Here is a 19,496-nt window from a genome sequence, read left to right as displayed (position 1 = left end):
GTGGCATCTCATCAATGAGGTTTCCCATAGACTAGAAAGTGGTGGAGTTGCTATGGATTTTGTGGTCTTATGCTCCTTTCCCAACTTTTTATTTTTATTTATTTTGAGTGTATGCGTTATATGGTTTTACATATTTTCATCCAAGATTGGAATGTTTATACGATCCGGAAGATATGGAAATGCAAATTTACTGAATCAACGAGTTTTGAATGCCAAAACTCTTACTCTTCAGATCTCACAAACTCTGGAAACTTTCAAACTTCTCTTCTAGAAGATTTCTTTGAAACCTTATATTTTTTATTAAAAAAAAATCAAAATTAGATTTATGAAAGCTTCTCCCTCTTAGAAAGCCCCCCCTTCAACGCCTTCCCCCTTTTTTAGGAGGAAAAAGAGTTTTTACTAGTGCTTGATGTATGTTCCCACCACCCTATAGAGGCATAGGGGAAAGCATGTGCAAGATGGCACATAGGCTAACTAGGCTCTGACCTTGGGGTCCCTACCGAGTGTGAGGTTCCTTGGAGTGCAACCCCCCCTCTCCCCCCGCCCCTCCTCCAGCCCCCACCTGCCACCTAGTGTGATGTTCGTAGGAGATACCTGTTTAGTTGTCTTGTGTGTGTTGATACACTAAATTGGACCATATATTTTTAGAAAGAATGTTTACTTGTTGAAATAAATGCTTGTAAAAGAGACACTACCATTTTTGTCAATATTCTGATCGTGTAAAAGTGAGCCACATGGTACTTGCGTTTCTTAAATACAATAATCATGGTTCGAGGAATTAATATTCATGATAACAACAATTTCTATACTAGAAGCTATACTCCTTACTAGACACTCGGACTCTACCATTTTACCGTTAACTATGTCTTGCATAAAATATCGACATCAATGAATTACCTTATTGCAATTGAGATACTGGTAATACATAACACGGAGAATTTATGAATTTTGACACTTTGATGTAATGGAAACCATAATCTTGTGCATGAGAATTTCAATAAAGTGATCATGATACTTTTTGTTTTTGTATTGTTCCTTATAGCAACATCATCCCAAATGTCACGTAAAGCGCATTGAAACTTTTGGTGCATGTAATGACATGACCAGGCAAGATCACTCTTCAAAACTATGTTTGTTGGACTCAAATTGAAATTTGATGTTTTTGGCAATACAGTTACTGCTAATTGATCTGTATCCCGAAAAATCATTGTTCTAACAAGAAACATGATATTGGATTTCTTTAAAAATTCATGTGTAATGTTGGGTTTGTTGTAGAACGTTGAGCTTGATCATCATGTTTCTTCTTTTCTTTTTTTGGCTATTGTTGGCTGCATACAAACTCGGATGTAGTATTTGCACTTGGGATGGTAGTATTGCCATCGTTAACCACTTAAACAATAAAGCCCAAACTGGTTCCACAAAATATATCACTTGATTTCTTTAATTTTTTGCAGGTATGATTATGGTGAAGATGGATTAATGATTTTGCTTCGTTTTTTATCTTCTTTTTTCGATTTTTGGCAGCAAATAAATATTGGATGCAATGAGACATTGTTAAATGTTGAAGACAACAATTAATGGAATTGCAAAAGTGCACATCATTGTAGTTGTTTTCAATAAACAACTGGGTGTTTCCTCTTACAACGACATAGATTATTAAAATTTCTTATTGTTTTCAAGCTTTAGGGAAACAAAATTGTATCACATAACTATTAATTATTGTTGTTAAGCTTTAGGAAAACAAAATTGTATCATATAACTATTAATTTAAAAAGAAAACATGCATTACTTTCTTCTTTCACATACACAGAGCGATGTCATTAGAATAATATAAAGAAATTATCAATAATATAACTTAATTTCTGGTTTATTAGAAAAAAAATTATATACTTTTCTAAACCTTGTCCATATGCTCTTTTTCTCTCTTTTTGATTTTTTTGACCAAAATATCTTTCCTGATAGGAGTACCGTAAGGGCATCACGGTATACTTTGTACTGTGATGCGATTAATGTTTTGAAGCATCATGGTACTTAAAATACCATGATGATCATGTAAGAATTTGAGTTTATCTCTAGAACAGTGGATGAAGTCTTCCTACATTCTGATATCAATAGACTGAGCTGTTCTTGATAGCAAGAGAGCCATCTCAGAGTGTATTGCCAACTCCTAATAACATCCATGGGTGCAGATTGAGGAACTTTCACTTTTGAAAGAGAACAATCCCTTTCATATTGACGATCTTTCTCTTATGAAGAGAACAATTCACAAAGGGCTTGGAGTCCTTTTCTTCATTAGAGGTGGATATTATAGCATATTCGAATTTAGGTTGCACACCTGATAAAGGAGCCTTTGTTTTATTTTCAATTCAAAGGATCAATTGAAGTGGGTTTTACTATATCTTCTGAACTATCATAAGAAACATCCCTGGATGTGTCTCTATCTACTGAAGCCTTCATGGCTTTGGCTTTCTCTTCAGATGTGTAGCGAAAACGAGGTACATGATGTTCTTTCTCTTCCAAACCAGACAACGAACTTGAAATTGTTTCAATGTCCTCTTGTGAACCACAGCAAAAAGTCATGGTGGGCTCTGATTCTTCCGTTGAACTAGAAGATGGCACATTGGGCTCCAAAATATTTGCTGTATCAGTTCATGAAGATCTTCTTTTGGGCGTTCTCTAGTCATGAGAAGAGTGAACACCATGTAGGTGGGATTTTTCTCATTTCCATATTGTTTGGGTATATTTTTTCCATTCCCATATCACAAATACCATCAAATTCCCCAGCCTCAAAGAATTGAAGTTTGGATCTTCAATCTCGTCCTCGTCCGCAATTAGAAGAAGAAAGAAAATTCTAGTCTTCTCCTTCACAAGTGATAAAATTCTAGTCTTCTCTTGTTAGAGAATTAATCAAAAACTGTTTTTGCTAGAGACACCTAAGAAAACAACGGCTGATTAATAATTTCCTCTTCGAAACTATACTTTGGGTTGATCTTTTAGTAGTGAGGACTATGTAATTTCCTCTTCGAAACTATACTTTGGGTTGATCTTTTAGTAGTGAGGATTATGGACTACTTGGGCTTTTGGTAGAAATATTCTATTGATATAGATTTATGCATGTTGTACCCAGGACTAAGCAAAAGACTACTGGACCTCAAACAAGTGGGATATAGGAAAAAGATTTGTCAATCAAGCAATAGCCTTTGGACTTTGGGTGGACAACAAAGAAAAAATGAAGGGGATGAGAGAGAGCTACCCAAGAAAATGGAAAGATAGGATGGGGATAAACCTCTAAGTAGCCTTTTGATATGAGGGAGATAATTGCAGGGTGTTGGGTGTGGGATAGAGATGCCCTTCGCCATTTATATTAGTGAAGGTTGGGTTACTTTACCCAATGAATGACCAACCATAGTTAGCTATGATTCACTAACCACCGTTGGATAATATTGGAATTGCCCCTTTTACTCTTGGCACGTCTCTCTCTATTTTTAGTATTTATCTCTTTCTAGTATTTATGCTCTCATTTTCTTTAATCTTGGCAAGCTTGTCCTAATTTAGGATTAATGCCTTCACTATTTGGCCCCATGTGAAAAATCCAACTTGTATGCTGAAAATTTAGTGGTGTCATTGATAGGGGTGGCAATGAGTTGGGTCGGAGTCCGGCCGGACTTGAACTCACCAGATTTAGACCCGGACCTAAAAATATAATGTGGGACTCAGTCCCAGACCTTACCCAAAAATTAAATATCTATATATTTAAATATATTTCATAAATTAGGATCCAAAACTATAATGTGGGATTGGAAACTAGGATTTGGACCTGATCCTGATCGGACATTGACCCGAACCCTAATAGTGTTTCGGTCCAAGATTTGGACCAGAACCTGACATGCTAGGTCCAAAAAATGTACTTGTACTTGGACACCAAATGGGTCTATGTCCTTTGCCACTCCTACTCATTGGCTTACAATTAATGTATAGCCAAACTTTGTACAATGTTTTCACATGTCAGCCTTTATTTAAAATAGCATTGATTTTCTTTTTTATGCTAGTCTTGTATTCTAGACCTTTGTGATCTTTTATTTTATAATGGCATTGATTCTTAGCTAAAATTATCTAGCCGTGCCACTTATTTACTTACATTAGAATATCCAAATGTCTCTGTCTTTCTTAATACATTATAGAGATATGTGATTTTTTTCCTTGAAAACTTATTTATAAGAAAGTATCATTTAAATGGTCAAACCTCCTGGAAGAAAAAAAAAAAAAAAAAAAAAAAAAGGAAAAAGAAACAAAGAAAAAAAGAAAAAAAAGAAAAAAAAAATCAATGAGGTGGCTAAATCCAATAAAATGGTTAATAATTAAAAATATTTTCAATTGAGTCGCACCAAGTTCGATTAAAAATACTAAACGTGCCCTTTTATGTTTGGAGTTTCAAATAAGCTTGTCATTTCCTGTGAACAAATCTACGACTCGGTCATCGGACTCAACCCATGGCCGAGCTGAGTAAGTCAGGACGAGTACAAGTTACTTGGGGCCAGGAAAAGTCCGGGCAAGCCGAAACTGTTAAAAAATAAAAGAACCCAAAAAATAAGAAAACTTTACCCAGAGTAAAATTAAGCAAAACACATCTAAATGTGGTTAAAAAAGATGTGAGAAACTGGATTTTTGAAATAATCAATTTGTGATGGGGGGTTATTTTAGAAATAATCCAAAAAGAAGGGAAAATAAAAATAATTATTCATGGCCAAAACACTTTCTAATCTTTTCCAAAATGATAGAAAACATAAAATAATATATTACAAATAAATTTCTTTTTTATTTGTGTTGTTTGTAATTTTTTTTCAGATCACTAAGTCGGATTACCCAACTCGGGGATACTTGGACTTGCTAGGGTAGTGAGTTTAAGTTAATCGAGTGACAGTCCGAATTGGTGCGCTAGAGATTTTTCCACACTAGTCATTTTAATAATTTGATTCACTTAAGTCATTTGAGCCAAATGACATATATAAAATATCTTATTTTTATTCAAATCCTAAAACCATAGTTTTCACTTAGGTCTGTTTGATGGCATGCTAATATCTTACTATTTCATGATAACATGTAATCTTTCATCATCTTAATTATATTAGTTTGTTTATCATGTTTAATAGGTTCAAAATACATCTTTTAATATCCTAATACCTAGTCTTTCTCAATTATTTGGTAAGGACAAGATGTCAAGCATTCTTCTTGTTCTTTGTTCTTTTTTTCCAAGTCATTCCGTACCATTTCTTCTTTTTCATTCTTTTCATCACTTGTACTTTCATCATTTGGAGGAACAAAACAAGTAGAGGTAGAGTTTAAAGTATCTCAAGATCTCCATTGCCCATCAAATTTATTTTTCATGACTTTCCAATCAACTCCAAATTTTTTTTCCGAAATTTTAACAAATACAAGACAGATAAAACCATCTTTTGGGGTCAAATATTGTTCCAATAAAGCATAAATATTTTTACCAAAATTACTATAATACAAACTTCCCCAATATTTAATCATATCAAAGGATATGTATCAGTACATACCCATTCTTTACTTTTCAGTCTTTTTCTTTGGATAAAAAAGTGGAAGATCACTCATCATGCAAGGAATAATTAGATTATTTTCTCTCACAAAGGAAATTTTATTCAAATGATGTAAAAACTTAAATTTCAATTAAAGATCTGTCTTGACTATTGGTCATTGGCTTTTCTGAGTAATAGATGTTATCATTAAGCCATGCACAAGTCATTTTTTAAAAAAATTTAGGCTCACACACTTCTGTGGTCAGAAAGGGGGTCAAAGAAGCGATCCTTTGGGCTGCGATACCAAAACTATTTTGAAGTTTGTTTTTTCACTATTAATCACTGCTCATTTTAATTATCTTTAATTACTCGCGAGCCGTCATAGATGCACTATTTTGATACTGCAATATCTTGTGTGTGCAAAAACATGGACTTAAAGTCCAAAACCTACTGAAAATGATGTGTCATCCATAAAATGGATATTTTTAGAGATGGATTTTTGAAGTAGGCCTAAATTCAACATTTCCCTCCCTAAATTTTATTCGGGCAAGTTTACTTCAAGATTTTGACGTAGGAGTAAGAGTGGCAATTGGCTTGACCTTGGTCAGGCCAGCCCTCGCCCTTATCCTTCCGAGGCTTGCTTAGGCCAGTCTGCAGGTCCTTACTGAGTCAGGGCAAGGATAAAAACAAATAACAAAAGAAAAAGAAAAAAAAAAGAATAAAAGGAAAAAAAAAGGCCTTAGCCTGATCCAAGCACTACTTTTTAGGGCACATATAGAGGTGGCAACAATTGGGTATTGGTCGGGTCTAACAGACCCAGACCTGGACCCATAGCCAAATATACTCGAGTCCAGGTTTTGGGCCCAGACCCGACCCGTCGGGTCCCGGGTATGGTCGGGTGCATTGTCACCCTCACTATGAGCTTCCCTTTCTTTACCATCATATATCTAAATTAATGGAAACAAGGTCACAACCCACAATTAAATTTCAAGCCTATTTGTCGTTAAATAGCTAAAGATGATTATGAATTCTTATTGTATATGATCCTTAGTACACCCAACTGAATAAAGCTGGAAGTGTTTTATCTCCAATAGTTACGAGTATGGGTCGGATCTAACTGAACCCAAACCCGACTTACTGGGTCTTAATATTAGATCCATACCCGAGAGGTCCCAGGTTGGGTCCAGGTCCATTGCCACCCCTAGGTCGCACAGATGGCTGCTCGGGCCCGTTGCGAGTAGCAGTAAGAGAGGGGAACAATTTAGCTACAAAATTTGTTGAGAACAAATTAGGCTTAGTAAGAAAGAGGAAAAGGTCAAAACATCGCGTTTTGTTCTTTCTTGGCGAAAGAAAGACATGCGCAAAAACAAATTTGAGAAAATTACGTTTGACCGATAACAGGTAGAGAAAATAAGGAACAGAAAGAAAATTAACAGGAAAGAGAGAGTCTCACTTACATGTCCATTGTCTCCAAGGTACCATCAACGGGTTCAACGGTGATCCAAGTCTCTCCACCATCCTTGGTCGCCTGCAAACCCCGCCCCCACCTGGTCCTGCAGCAGCTGCGTTATGGTCCCAGGGTCCGTGTGTCTCTTCAGACCGAGCGTCATGTCAGGCTGAGGGCACTTGGGGTAAAAGTTTACAACCACCTTCTGATCCATATCCACACAAGCCTTCGTCAAAGCCTCAGTCTCGAGCCCCAAGCTCTCAGATAAAACCCCCAAAAACCCATGAGCTCCTCACTGTACTTCACCACCTCCTCTTTCCACTCCTCGGGCTTATCAGGCCACCTACTGTAGTCCCTCGACCTGACCGGATACAAGAAGTAGGTCACGATCTCTCTCCAATCTTGAATAGCCTCTCCCTGGAGATGGCTGCTCACTATGAATCCTCCCCGCTTGCCACCCGACATGTCGAACCGGAGCTTCTCTTCAGGTGGGAGAGCGAAGAACTCTTTTGAGAGTTGGGTCATTTTGGCAATCAGAGAGGTGTCGATGCCATGATCGAGCACTTGGAAGATGCCCCAGTCCTTGCACGCCGTGGCAACCGCCTCACGAATGGTAGCATGGCGGTCCGACTCGATCTCAGCGTGGGATACGACGGGGATATCGGGGCTGAATTGGTTATATGCTACCTTGGGGCACTCGTCCTCTAGACGGATGAAGGTCGGCCGGAGATTCTTCTCATCTAAGATGGTGGGTAAGAAGGGCTGAGATGTGGGAGACATTTTATGTTGAGTGCCCTCTGCTCGCTATGTACTGGTTTTTACTCTTTATGCTAACTCTGGTTTCTTTGTTTTCTGTTTTTTTTTTGACAAAGATTCCCAATTTATTAATACGAGTTACTTAAAAGAGATTGCATCAGAAGAAAGTAACAAACAAGGCAAAGACACACTGCCTTTGGCCAGGGAATCAGCAACATTGTTGGCTTCACAATATACATGAGAAAAAGAGATAGAGAGAGATGCAGAAAGATCCATGATTTCGAACCACAAGGCTCGGAGCTTTCACGGGATGCGTGTTTCCTTCTTGCACCAACTAATAACACTTAAAGAGTCACTTTCACAAATACAACTAACTCCCAAAGATCTAGAAGAAATGATTTTAAGACCTTGCAGTAAAGAAGCAAGCTTGGCATGATTAGCCGTGCTTGAGCCTAGAGGACCCACATAGCTGAATAAAATCACCCCCAGATCATTACGCAGGACCCTCCCAATACTTGCCAAGCCAGTTTTCCTAAAAGAATTGCCATCAAAATTCAATTTGAACATCCAGATTCGGGGGAGACCAAAAGTACTTGGGTCGCATCTTAACCATGCTCAAAAGAAAAAGGTTCTGCAGGTTAAGCAAAACATCGGCGTGGGAAAGGCCCCAACCTTCCTTAGTTATTGAGAACCATTTCTAGATAGTAAGCAAGACATTCCCAAGCAGGCGATTAAAGGAGAGGCTAACACCATCGAAAGTACGTATGTTCCTTTCCTTCCAAATTCCCAAAGGTTTGCTCCTCGAGCAATGTGCCAGAGGAGAGAACCACCGAGAGGAAAGTGGTGGAAGGTAAACTAAGAAACAATATCCTGAACCAACATCGAGATAGTAGCATGTATCCCAAGTAAACCAAATAACCAATACCATAATCTCGAAGCAACAGAACAATTAATAAAGAGATGATTCCCAGATTCACCATTAAGCTTGCACATCAAACATATGTTAGGAAGTGCTTTACCTCTTTTGATCAGGTTATCAATCGTTAAAATTTTATTTTGGATAGCCAACCAGATGAATACCTGAACCTTATGTGGGATAGGCGACTTCCAAACCTTAGCAGCAATGGGCAAGGACCATCTCCATCTATCATGAAAAAGCAGTCTATAACAAGATTTAACAGAAAATGTTCCATCATTTTCAAGTTCCCACACTAGGTGATCCTCAGCCCCTTGGGAAGTGTAAATAGAGTCCAAAAGTTCCAGAAATTGTAGCCATTGCAGAAAAGCGTCTCCCTCAAATCCCAAGGCTACCTAGAGGTTTACCCCCATCCTATTTTTCTTTTTTCTTGAGTAGCACTTTCTTATCCCCTTAGTTTCTTCTTTATTGTCCACCCAAAGTCCAAAGGCTGTTGCTTGATTGAGAATTCTTTTACCTATATCCCACCTATTTGAGGTCTAGTAGTATTTTGCTTAATCCTGGGTACAACATGTATAAATCTATATCGATAGAATATTTCTACCAAAAGCCCAAATAGTCCATAGTGTTTCCTCATTACTAAAAGATCAACCCAAAGTATGATTTTGGAGAGAAAATTATTTAACTAGCCCTTATTTTGTTACGTGTCTCTTTAATTTGCTTACTAGAGAAGACTAGAATTTTATCACTTGTGATGGAGAAGACTAGAATTTTCTTTCTTCTTCTAATTGCGGACGAGGACGAGATTGAAGATCCAAACTTCAATTCTTTGAGGCTGGGGAATTTGATGGTATTTGTGATATTGGAATGGAAAAAGTATAACCAAACAGTATGGAAATGAGAAAAATCCCACTTACATGGTGTTCACTCTTCTCATGACTAGAGAACGCCCAAAAGAAGATCTTCATGAACTGATACAGCAAATATTTTAGAGCCCATTGTGCCATCTTCCAGTTCAACGGAAGAATCAGAGCCCACCATGACTTGTTGTGGTTCACAAGAGGACATTGAAACAATTCCAGGTTCATTATCTGGTTCGGAACCCGAATTTGAATTTTCTATAACATCCATCTCTAATGAAGAAAAGGAGTCCAAGCCCTTTGTGGATTGTTCTCTTTCACAAGAGAAAGATCCTCAATCTGAAAGGGATTGTTCTCTTTCCAAAGAGAAAGTTCCTCAATTTGAATCCATGGATGTTTATCAGGAGGTGGAAATACACTCTGAGATGGCTCTTTGGCTATCAAGAATAGCTTGGTCTATGTTGATATCTGGAGGTAGGAAGGCTTCATCCACTATTCAAGAAGATAAACTCAAATTCTTACATAATCATCATGGTATTTTAAGTACCGTGATGCTTCAAAACATTAATCCCACAGTACTAAGTATATCATGATGCGTTTACGACACTATGCCTATTGTGAAGGCTATTTTGGTAAAAAAACTCAAAAAGTGAAAAAAAGAGGGTATGGACGAGGTTTAGAAAAGTATAGAATTTTTTTCTAATAAACTAGAAATTAATTTATATTTTTCATAATTTCTTTATATTAGTCTAATGACATCGCTCTATGTATGTGAAAGAAGAAAGTAATGCATGTTTTCTTTTTAAATTAATAGTTATATGATACAATTTTATTTTCCTACAGCTTGAAAACAATAACGAAGTTTTATAATCTATGCCATTGTAAGAGGAAACATTAGTTATTTATTGAAAACAACTACAATGAGGTGCACTTTTGCATTTCCATTAATTGTTGTCTTCAACTTTTAACAGTATCTCATTACATCCAATAGTTTTTTGCTGTCACAAAAAGAAAAAAAAAAATAAAAAAAGAAGCAAAATCATCAATCCATCTTCACCACAATTAAACCTGTGAAAATTAAAGAAGTCAAATGATATATTTTGTGGAACCAGTCTTGATCTTGAATGTTTAAGTGGTTGACGATGGCGATAGTGCCATCCCAAGTTCAATACTACATCCTAGTTTGTATGTTGTTGTTAAACAACAACCAAAAAAAAAGAAGAAGAAACATGATGATCAAGCTCGACGTTCTACAACAAACCCAAGATTACATAGGCATTTTCAAAGAAATCCAATATCATGTCTCTTGTTAGAACAATGATTTTTCGGGATACAGATCAATTAGTAGTAAATGTATTGCCAAAAACATCAAATGGCGCTTTGATTCCAACAAACATAGTTTAGAAGAGTGATCTTTCCTGCTCATGTCATTGACACAAAAGTTTCATTGAGCTTTACATGACATTTGGGATGATGTTGCTATAAGGACCAATACAAAAACAACAAGTATCATGATCACTTTATTGAAATTCTTATGCACAAGATTGTCTGGTTTCCATTACATCGAAGTGTCAAGATTCATAAAATTCCCCAGGTTATGTATTCCTCGTACCTCGAATGCGCTAAGTTCATTCATTCAAGTAGAGATTTATTATGCAAGACATATTTAAGGGTTAAAAGGTATAGTCCAAGTGTCCAGTAAGGGGTATAGCTTCTAATAGAGTAGTTGTTGTGATCATGGATATTAATTCCTTGAACCATGATTATTGCATTTAAGAGACTTGAGAACCATACGGCTCACTTTCACATGATCCGAATATTGGGAAAAATGGTATTGTCGCTTTTTATAAGTTAACCTTCTTTCTAAAATATATGGTCCACTTTAGTGTATCAACACAAACAAGACAACTAGGCAGGTGGCTCCTACGAACATCACACTTAGTGACGGGTGGGGGGTGGAGGGGCCTCTCCTAGGAACCTCACACTGGGAACGGAACCTAAGGCTAGAGCCTAGTTAGCCTATGTGCCATCTTTCACATGCTCTTCCCCTTTGCCTCTATAGAGTGATGGGAACATACATCAAGCACTGGCAAAACGCTTTTTCTCCCTTAAAAAGGGGAGAGGGGTTAAGGGGGGGAATTTCTAGGAGCGAGAAAATTTCATAAATCTACTTCTGATTTTTTTCAATAAAAAATAAATGTTTCAAAGAAATCTTCCAAAAGAGAAGTTTGAAAGTTTCTAGACTTTTTGAGAAGAGTTTTGGCATCCGAAACTCGTTGATTCAGCAAATCTAAATTTTCATTGTTTGAACGCATTTTTCAGTACTTTGGTCCCCGATGCGGAATAAAGAGGAAGCAAGTCAATAAAGCTTACAAAACAGTGGAAATTTTGACAATCTCAAATGACCCTAGAATCGGTCAAGATCTTCATCAGCACTCTAAAAGGTCACCTGCCAAGTTTCATCATGATCAGACATGTTTAAGGCAATAAACACAAAGAAACAATTTCGAAAAAATTGGCCTCTAGCACACTGAAATGGACTCTGTACTAGAATTACTCTTTTGGTGCATCAAACAGCTATGGGACCACCGTCATTGAATCTGGCATGGTCAAGAACCCTCATGGATCAAGTTTCGGCTTAATCGGGCACATCAGGATAAAGTTATGAGTAAAATACAAAAAAGGGGTAGGCCGCACACTATTCTCATGTGGCCACCTTGCACTAAAACACTATTAAAATTGGTTGTTTTTACAATCACGGGTAGTGACTTTTGGGGCCTATATCTCACTTGTTCCAAGTCGGATCACTCTCAAATTTTGTGGCCATGTTCGTCTCATCAAAACGAGTGTTTCAATATGTGATACGCCCCATTACGATGCTCGAGCACGGATAAAAACTAGAGAGAGTTTGCTGATCCGTGAAGAAAGTTGCAAAAAATTCAGCAGCAGCACGCTCCACTCCGGAGGCCAAATCACGACACTCACAATCTCGATCTGCAAGAAACTAATTGTATTATGTGCGAGAGGTCCGTGGCCATCTTTGGTCCAAACGCTGCGTATGATGAGCGGTTGGATTTCAAACACGGAGGCGTCGAAACTTCTATAAATTCTGGCCGTTGGATTTCAAGATTCCGGCCAAAAACTCAAGACGACGAAATCTTCATTCGGACATGAAATCGAGTTGCGTTCGATGCAACGTGACCGTGACGGCATGCTTAGTGTGATTCAGCAAAGAAACTGAAGAAAAACATTAAGAAAAGAGCACACAATTGATCAAAAGTTCTCAAGATTCAAGCAAATTTAAAGTTTCATGATCATGGCTTAAAAACATGATTCATGGCTCGAAGTTAGTATCAAATCGATCACGATGTCGAGCCCCACAAGAAAACATTCATCTTTCAATCAAATGGGCATCAGAACAATCCCGGATCCGTCATGGAAGATGACACAAGTTCTCGGGCAGAAGCAGGGAATGTTCTAGAATTTCACATATTGTTAGACAGGAGCAATACAATCCTTTCGCACCCATTTTTAGAAGTTCTTTTAATTCAATTAAATTGTAACTATCCTCAATTTTAAGTAGTTTTTGGGCATCCACCCATGTTTGGGCCAAATTCTATATAAGCATGGAAAGCCAAATTTTAAAATCCCCCTTGGGTTCATTCTTAAAGATTCAATAAAGACTTCAATTTGCTTAAGCTCAAGGGTGAGTCTTGGAGAGAGAGAGAGGAGAGAGAAGAAAGGGTCGGTAGCATTCAGTAAGGTAACTTTCTCTCTCCTCCCCTCTTTTTCTCTTTTCTTCTTCTCTATCTCTCTTTCTCACTCTTCTTCTCATCTCTATCTCTCTTTCTCTCTCTTCTTCTCATCCCTATCTCTCTTTCTCTCTTCTTCTCATCTCTTTCTCTCTCTTCCTCTCTCTCTATCTCTCTTCTTCTCATCTCTATCTCTCTTTCTCTCTCTTCTTCTCATCTTTATCTCTCTTTCTCTCTCTCCTTCTCATTTCTATCTCTCTTTCTCTCCCTTATTCTCATTTCTATCTCTTTTTGTCGCTTCTATCTCTCTTTCTCTCTCTTCTTCTCATCTTTATCTCTCTTTCTCTCTCTTCTTCTTGTCTCTATCTGTCTTTCTCTCCCTTCTTCTCATCTCTATCTCTATTTCCCTCTCTTCTTCTCATCCCTATCTCCTTTCTGTTCTTCTTCTTAAAACACAGCTGGTAATGCCTACCCCCGATCGTGTCTTTCTCTCTGCACTCTTCTTAAATCACAGTCGGTAATGCCTAGCGTCGATTGTATCTTTCTCTCACCTCTCTTCTTAAAAAAACACAGTCGGTAATGCCTAGCATTGACTGTAGCCTTCTTGCCTCCTCTCTCTCTAACATAGCCTGCGATACTTAGCGCTGACTGTGTCCTCTCTCTCTCCCTCTTGCCCCCTCTCTCTCTCTAATACAATCGACGATACCTAGCATCGACTGTGTCCTCTCTCTCTCTTTCTTACCCCCTCTCTGGTTAGCACAGTCGGCGAAGCTTAGCACCGACCACGTCTTATCTCTTTTCTTTGTCTAGCATAATCGGCGAAGCTCAGCGTCGACTACATCTTGTCCTTCTTCTTTATTTAATGCACTCGACGAAGCCCCATGCCGACTGTTTTCTCTCTCTCTTCTTTATCTAACACAACTGACGATGCTGAGCACCGACTGTGTCCTCTTCCTCATATTGTCCACTACAACTGGTGACACTCAGCGCCGACTGTGTCCTCTTCCTTGTCTTTGCCTAATACAGCCGGGGATGCCTAGCACTGTCTGTGTTCTTCTCCCTTTTCTCACACTCTTCTCCTCCTTTTTTTCCCTTCCTCTCTTTCTTTCTCTTCTCCTATTATTCTCTTACTTCTTACTCTCTCTATATGATTTCCATGGCTTATGTTATCCTTTCGTTTGACTAAGAGGGGTTGAGATTAGCCTCTTATGGTAGCCCTATCATCTAGCCGTAATGTTGTTGTACCAAAATTTTTGTGCCCGCTTTATTGCCACGACAGATTAACCATCGCGTTTAGTTAGTCAGTATTAGTATTGACATCTAGGAGTAACTCTATTGAGCCGGGCTGAGTTATCGAGCCCATTTTACTGTCACGTTAGACCAATTACCTACCAGGTTAGTCACTGTGCTGATCTCCCCGCCTAGTCAATTTTTTTTCTCCCTCGTCTTTCTTCTCTCATTATTCTCTCTTTCCTTTTAAATGCGCACGGTAGTGTACATTCAGTCGAGAGGCAAGGTGAGGTCTGCTGATCCACCTGTTTTATAACATTTGCCATATGTGTGTGATTGAAAAAAACAGGAGAATACAAAGTAAGGGAGGCCATCCCGAACCAAATTTACGACTGGGGGCTTTCTCTGTGATTTAAGAGGGTGCCCACGCGAGCCAGCCCGAGTATGTCCCAAACCCACTTTAAATTCCTCTCTCATTAGTTGGTAATATATGCCCTTGTTCTCGAACGAGGTTCCTGAGAGAGCGATCTCAAAATGTCTCAGGTCTCCCTTGAAACCCGAGACGCGCGTCGCCCGATCATCCAGATCCTGAAGGCAAGATCGATGCACCTAACCAGCTTGACGACTCTACTAGGGACTTATTACCCTTTAGTCGGATCATACTTATTTGACTAGTTTCTCCTTTATATTTTCTGTATTCACACATCACTTGTGGCTTACGGGTTATGTAACCCATTCATCCGGATTCGGGATTTTCTCATCCCCGCATTTGCGAGTGTCCCTAGAGAACAAGTTTCTCCCACATTGTTCCCAACCATCCTTTTGAGCAAAGACCCCTTGTCTAGCTCCCAGGTCTTAACCTGGATCGATGTGAGGAGGGACTTGAAGGTCCCTGACTCTCCATCTCCTCGCTCTGGTGGAACCTCCGCCAAGGCACCTTGTGTTGGCAGCATGTCTGTTGCCACACACAGCATGAACCCAGCCATCGGCAAGTCACTTGTCGGTAGTATTGCCGCGGTACGTCGGAAGGCTGCCTAGTCCCTCTCTGTAGAAGGCAAGCAATTTTCCATTGCTTTTGTCGGTCGCCCCACATTCCTGCACCACCACGAGTCCCTATTCCTAGAGGCTCGACACATCGAGGCAGAGGCCCTGTGGCTTCCACCTCTAACACACACCATAAGCCTCGTGGGTCACCCACCTGAGCCACACCTCGAGGTAACTCTTATGTTACCTCGAGTTTGTGTCCAGAATCAGACCTCCTAAGGCCAGGTCCTGCACACACTGCTCATATCGAGGCAGAGGCCCTGTGGCTTCCACCTCTAACACACACCATAAGGCTCGTGGGTCACCCACCTGAGCCACACCTTGGGGTAACTCTTATGTTACCTCGAGTTTGTGTCCAGAATCAGACCTCCTAAGGCCAGGTCCAGCACACACTACTCATATGCATCCCACCACTTGGGGCAATGCCGTCATTACGCCAACCTAAGTACACAGGAGACGACCTCCTCGTCCTCTTACTCAGCACACACAAGCACACCTTATAAGGGGCAGGTCTCCACCTGTTCTCTTACATACACCTACTCACAGTTCTCGACCTCCTAAGGTCAGATCACTTGCTCGAGCCCAGGCAGACCCTCAGGTCCCCCATGAACCTTCTTCAAGGGGCGCACACACGTTGTCAGCACATACATCCCCTCGCCCTCGACTCAAACCTCCTCATGAGTCAACCGTGCTCCTACTTCTTCGAGCAGGCATCTTCAACCTCGGTATTCGAAGACCATCCCCAAGAGTACCATCCTGAATTAGCCTCGTCATTTTGGTTGTGTCTCTGGAGCCCACAAGAAAGCTCGGGGCAATGAGCTAATGGAAGATCAAAATCTTCATCCTCCCCGTCCCAAGATGACCCCAGTCCTTGGTTCTCATCCTTTGCCACACCTGATGGAGACAACTCCCTCTTGTGCATGAAGAGTTGACCAGCCGCAGTTCTGATCACAGTTTTGACCCGAGGTCCATCAAAGCCTCAAAGCTAAGCATGATAGAGGCCTACAAATTCTGACCAAGGAAGTGAGCAAGGTGGTCGGGGCAACAAGCTCTGATAACCCTCCCCACTTGAAAACCTTCTACCATCTTCAAATGACGAAGCCTGAAGAAGAAGGCCATGAGCCCTGCACTGTGGTAAGTATCGTAGAAGATGACCTAGCCACTCAGCGGCCACAGTCCTTGCACCCTCGAGAACCGGTCCTCACATGATCGGCATACTAGAGTCGAGTCTAGTCGGGGCACGCTGATAGATCTACCGCACACGACCAGTCAAGTTCGCAAGCCCTCAGATGTAACTCACACTGACCTCCATAGAGAAACAGTCAGCGTAATAGTTGTAAGCGAGCCTGACGACACACAGGAAGAGAGCATGAACAAATTATAAGATATGGTGCACGCGATGATGGAAAAGATCGATCGTATAAACACCGCATGCTAATTAGCTAACCATGAGGTCAATTCCCATCTCTCAAGCAGACGTTGATGCTATGATGACCCATATCCTAAAGAACAGATAAATCCCGAGGATACAGGGTGCGATGCCTTATCAAAGGCCGTACCCTTCATACATCGACCAGGTTCCGTTTCCTTCAGATTACAAGAAAGGGGAGTTTCCTCTATTCAACAAAACCATGTCCTCAAACCATCATATTGCCCACTTCCAGGCAGCATGTCGAGAAACAGCGGCTTAAAGGAGACTTCTTCTCCATCAGTTTGTTGAAACCCTTGACGGCCTAGCCTTTCAGTGGTATGCTTGACTTCCTCCAAACTCAGTACATACATGGGAAGAGATGGAGAAACTGTTCTATCAGCGCTTCTATGAGATCCAGAGGGAGGTCGAAACTATTGGGCTCCTCACCTTGACTCAAGATTTCGATGAGCCCGTGGATCCGTTCATATCAAGATGGAGAAATTTGCTGCTTGCCATCCCAATCTGATGCTTGAGAAGAAAGCAGTTCAAACTAATGTGCGAAACATGCTACCTGAAATTGCTCTATACGTCGAGCCCTCTAATCTGAATTCCATGTCAGAGCTGATTTCTAAATCAGTCTGCATAGAAAGTCTATCACGCCACCATGGCGGGTCACGACAACAGCCTGCAAGCTTTGTGAACAACTGGGGCAATGATAGCTCTCGAAACAACACCCAGGGCAGCTAACAGAAAGGAGTAATCAGTGTAGCTGTCACGGTCACTGATCCAAAGAAGGCTCCCTACCAAACTTTGGACCTCTCTAAAGGGGTGAGCACAACAAAGATAACGCCCCAGGTGGGCAAGCAACAACAATACTACAATCGAGTACCCTCGCTGGTGAATCTTAATCGAGATGATGATTTTACCAGGCATAGGAACAAGGTCTACCCCTTGGAAAAGGAATGGCCCTACACTGTTCCGGTTATTATTGGAAAGAAAAATGATTCAACTTTCAGAAGCCAAGTTCCCTGAGCAAGCTGGCCTTGACACTCAGGCGAATTATTACGCTTATCATAGAAGGATCAATCATCCCACAGATGACTGCTGCACGTTAAAAGATTTTATCAAGGCCCCGATCCAGAAGGGTCAATTAAAGCTCAAAGACTTAAAGAAGGCCTTCGGGGAAGCAGAAGCCTCCCATATAGTAACCATCTAGGAAGAAGACGAAGCCCCTGGTATCCTTCACACCTTCTGCGTTATAATGCTTCATGAAGGCATAATCACTCCGAAGCCTGCAAGGCCACCCCGATGCCTTGTTTAGGGGACTGAGGACCGTTGGTGCCTGTTTCACAAGATAAGAGGTCATTACCTTTAGGAACACACTAGTTTCCATGACATATTCGCAAAGAAAATGCGGCAATATCAGGAGTTTTACGACGTTCCAGTAAGTGATCCCCAAGCCACTACTCCATCTGTGCAAGAGGATGACCTCCTAACACAAGACCTTCCTAACAATGATTCAGACTCTGCTGAACCCTTTACTTCCCATCCATGGATAGTCCACCACAGGCGAAGCAGACTTAAGTCCTTGAGGCGAGAAGCAGTTCACCAAACTAAGGCTATTCAAAAGCCTAGTGAGACGAATCAAACACCACCTCAGAAAATCAGAAGGAGAAGGGCACCAACGGCTGCTCACCAGACTAAGAGAATCAAGAGAGCAAAGTTTCCAAATGGTGCAAATCTCAAGAGCATCACCGATCATGGGGCCGATAAATCTTAGATCGGGGAGGACGCTGCGACCTCCACCGCAGAAGTCGAGCACCTTGAAGTTTCCTAGCCCGCCACCGTCCCCTAATCCAAAATCTAATCTGCCTATCTTACAGCTCACTGCACTCCTTCCCAATCCCAATACCTCAGACAATCCACCTATTCTCCAATTCCTTGGGACACCTCTGATCCCATATACTCAACCACTTCCAAAACCTCAAACCTCCATCACTCGAACTAAGCCAATTGTGCAATCGAGTCAGCCAGCAGACCAAAATAAACCTCTTCTAATAAAACCTGCTCCTTGACCCAACATACCATCCAAACCAATGGCAGGACTACGAGCACAAGGCCTTGATAAAGAAAAGGTGAAATATGATGCGATAGGTCATCTACGGAAGCTCCCAGCTCTCCTCAGTATCTACGATGCCCTCATGCTCTCGAAGGATTACCGAATGGATTTTGTTCAAGCTCTCCCTAACCCGGAGGTATACGAGACTGAAGTAGAACCCATTGAGGTGGACCCAATGATTTTTGAAGGATGTATGCCAATCACCTTTTCAGAGGATGATCTACAGCTGGGAGAAAAGTTTCATAATCGCTCTCTCTTTGTCACTGGTGAATTACATGCATGCCCCATCAACTGAATTACGTTAGATGGAGGGTCGACAGTCAACCTTATTCTAAGGAGGATCCTTACTCTTTTATGGTTAGGGTTTGAAGATCTTACTCCCACCCACATCACAGTTCAAGGGTTCAACCAGTCAGGAGAG

At 40.5% G+C, this 19,496-nt stretch overlaps 1 pseudogene; it reads right to left on the bottom strand.

Moving 5' to 3' along the window:
• Positions 1–2,361: 2,361 nt before the first annotated feature.
• LOC105420348 (flavanone 3-dioxygenase F3H1-like) lies at positions 2,362–7,767 on the bottom strand (annotated as a pseudogene).
• Positions 7,768–19,496: the final 11,729 nt, after the last annotated feature.

Source organism: Amborella trichopoda, chromosome 9 (genome assembly GCF_054954075.1).
Source record: "Amborella trichopoda isolate Santa Cruz 75 chromosome 9, AtrichopodaSantaCruz75HAP2 v2.0, whole genome shotgun sequence".
Lineage (NCBI taxonomy): Eukaryota > Viridiplantae > Streptophyta > Magnoliopsida > Amborellales > Amborellaceae > Amborella > Amborella trichopoda.
This window is presented reverse-complemented; position numbering and strand designations above follow the sequence as displayed.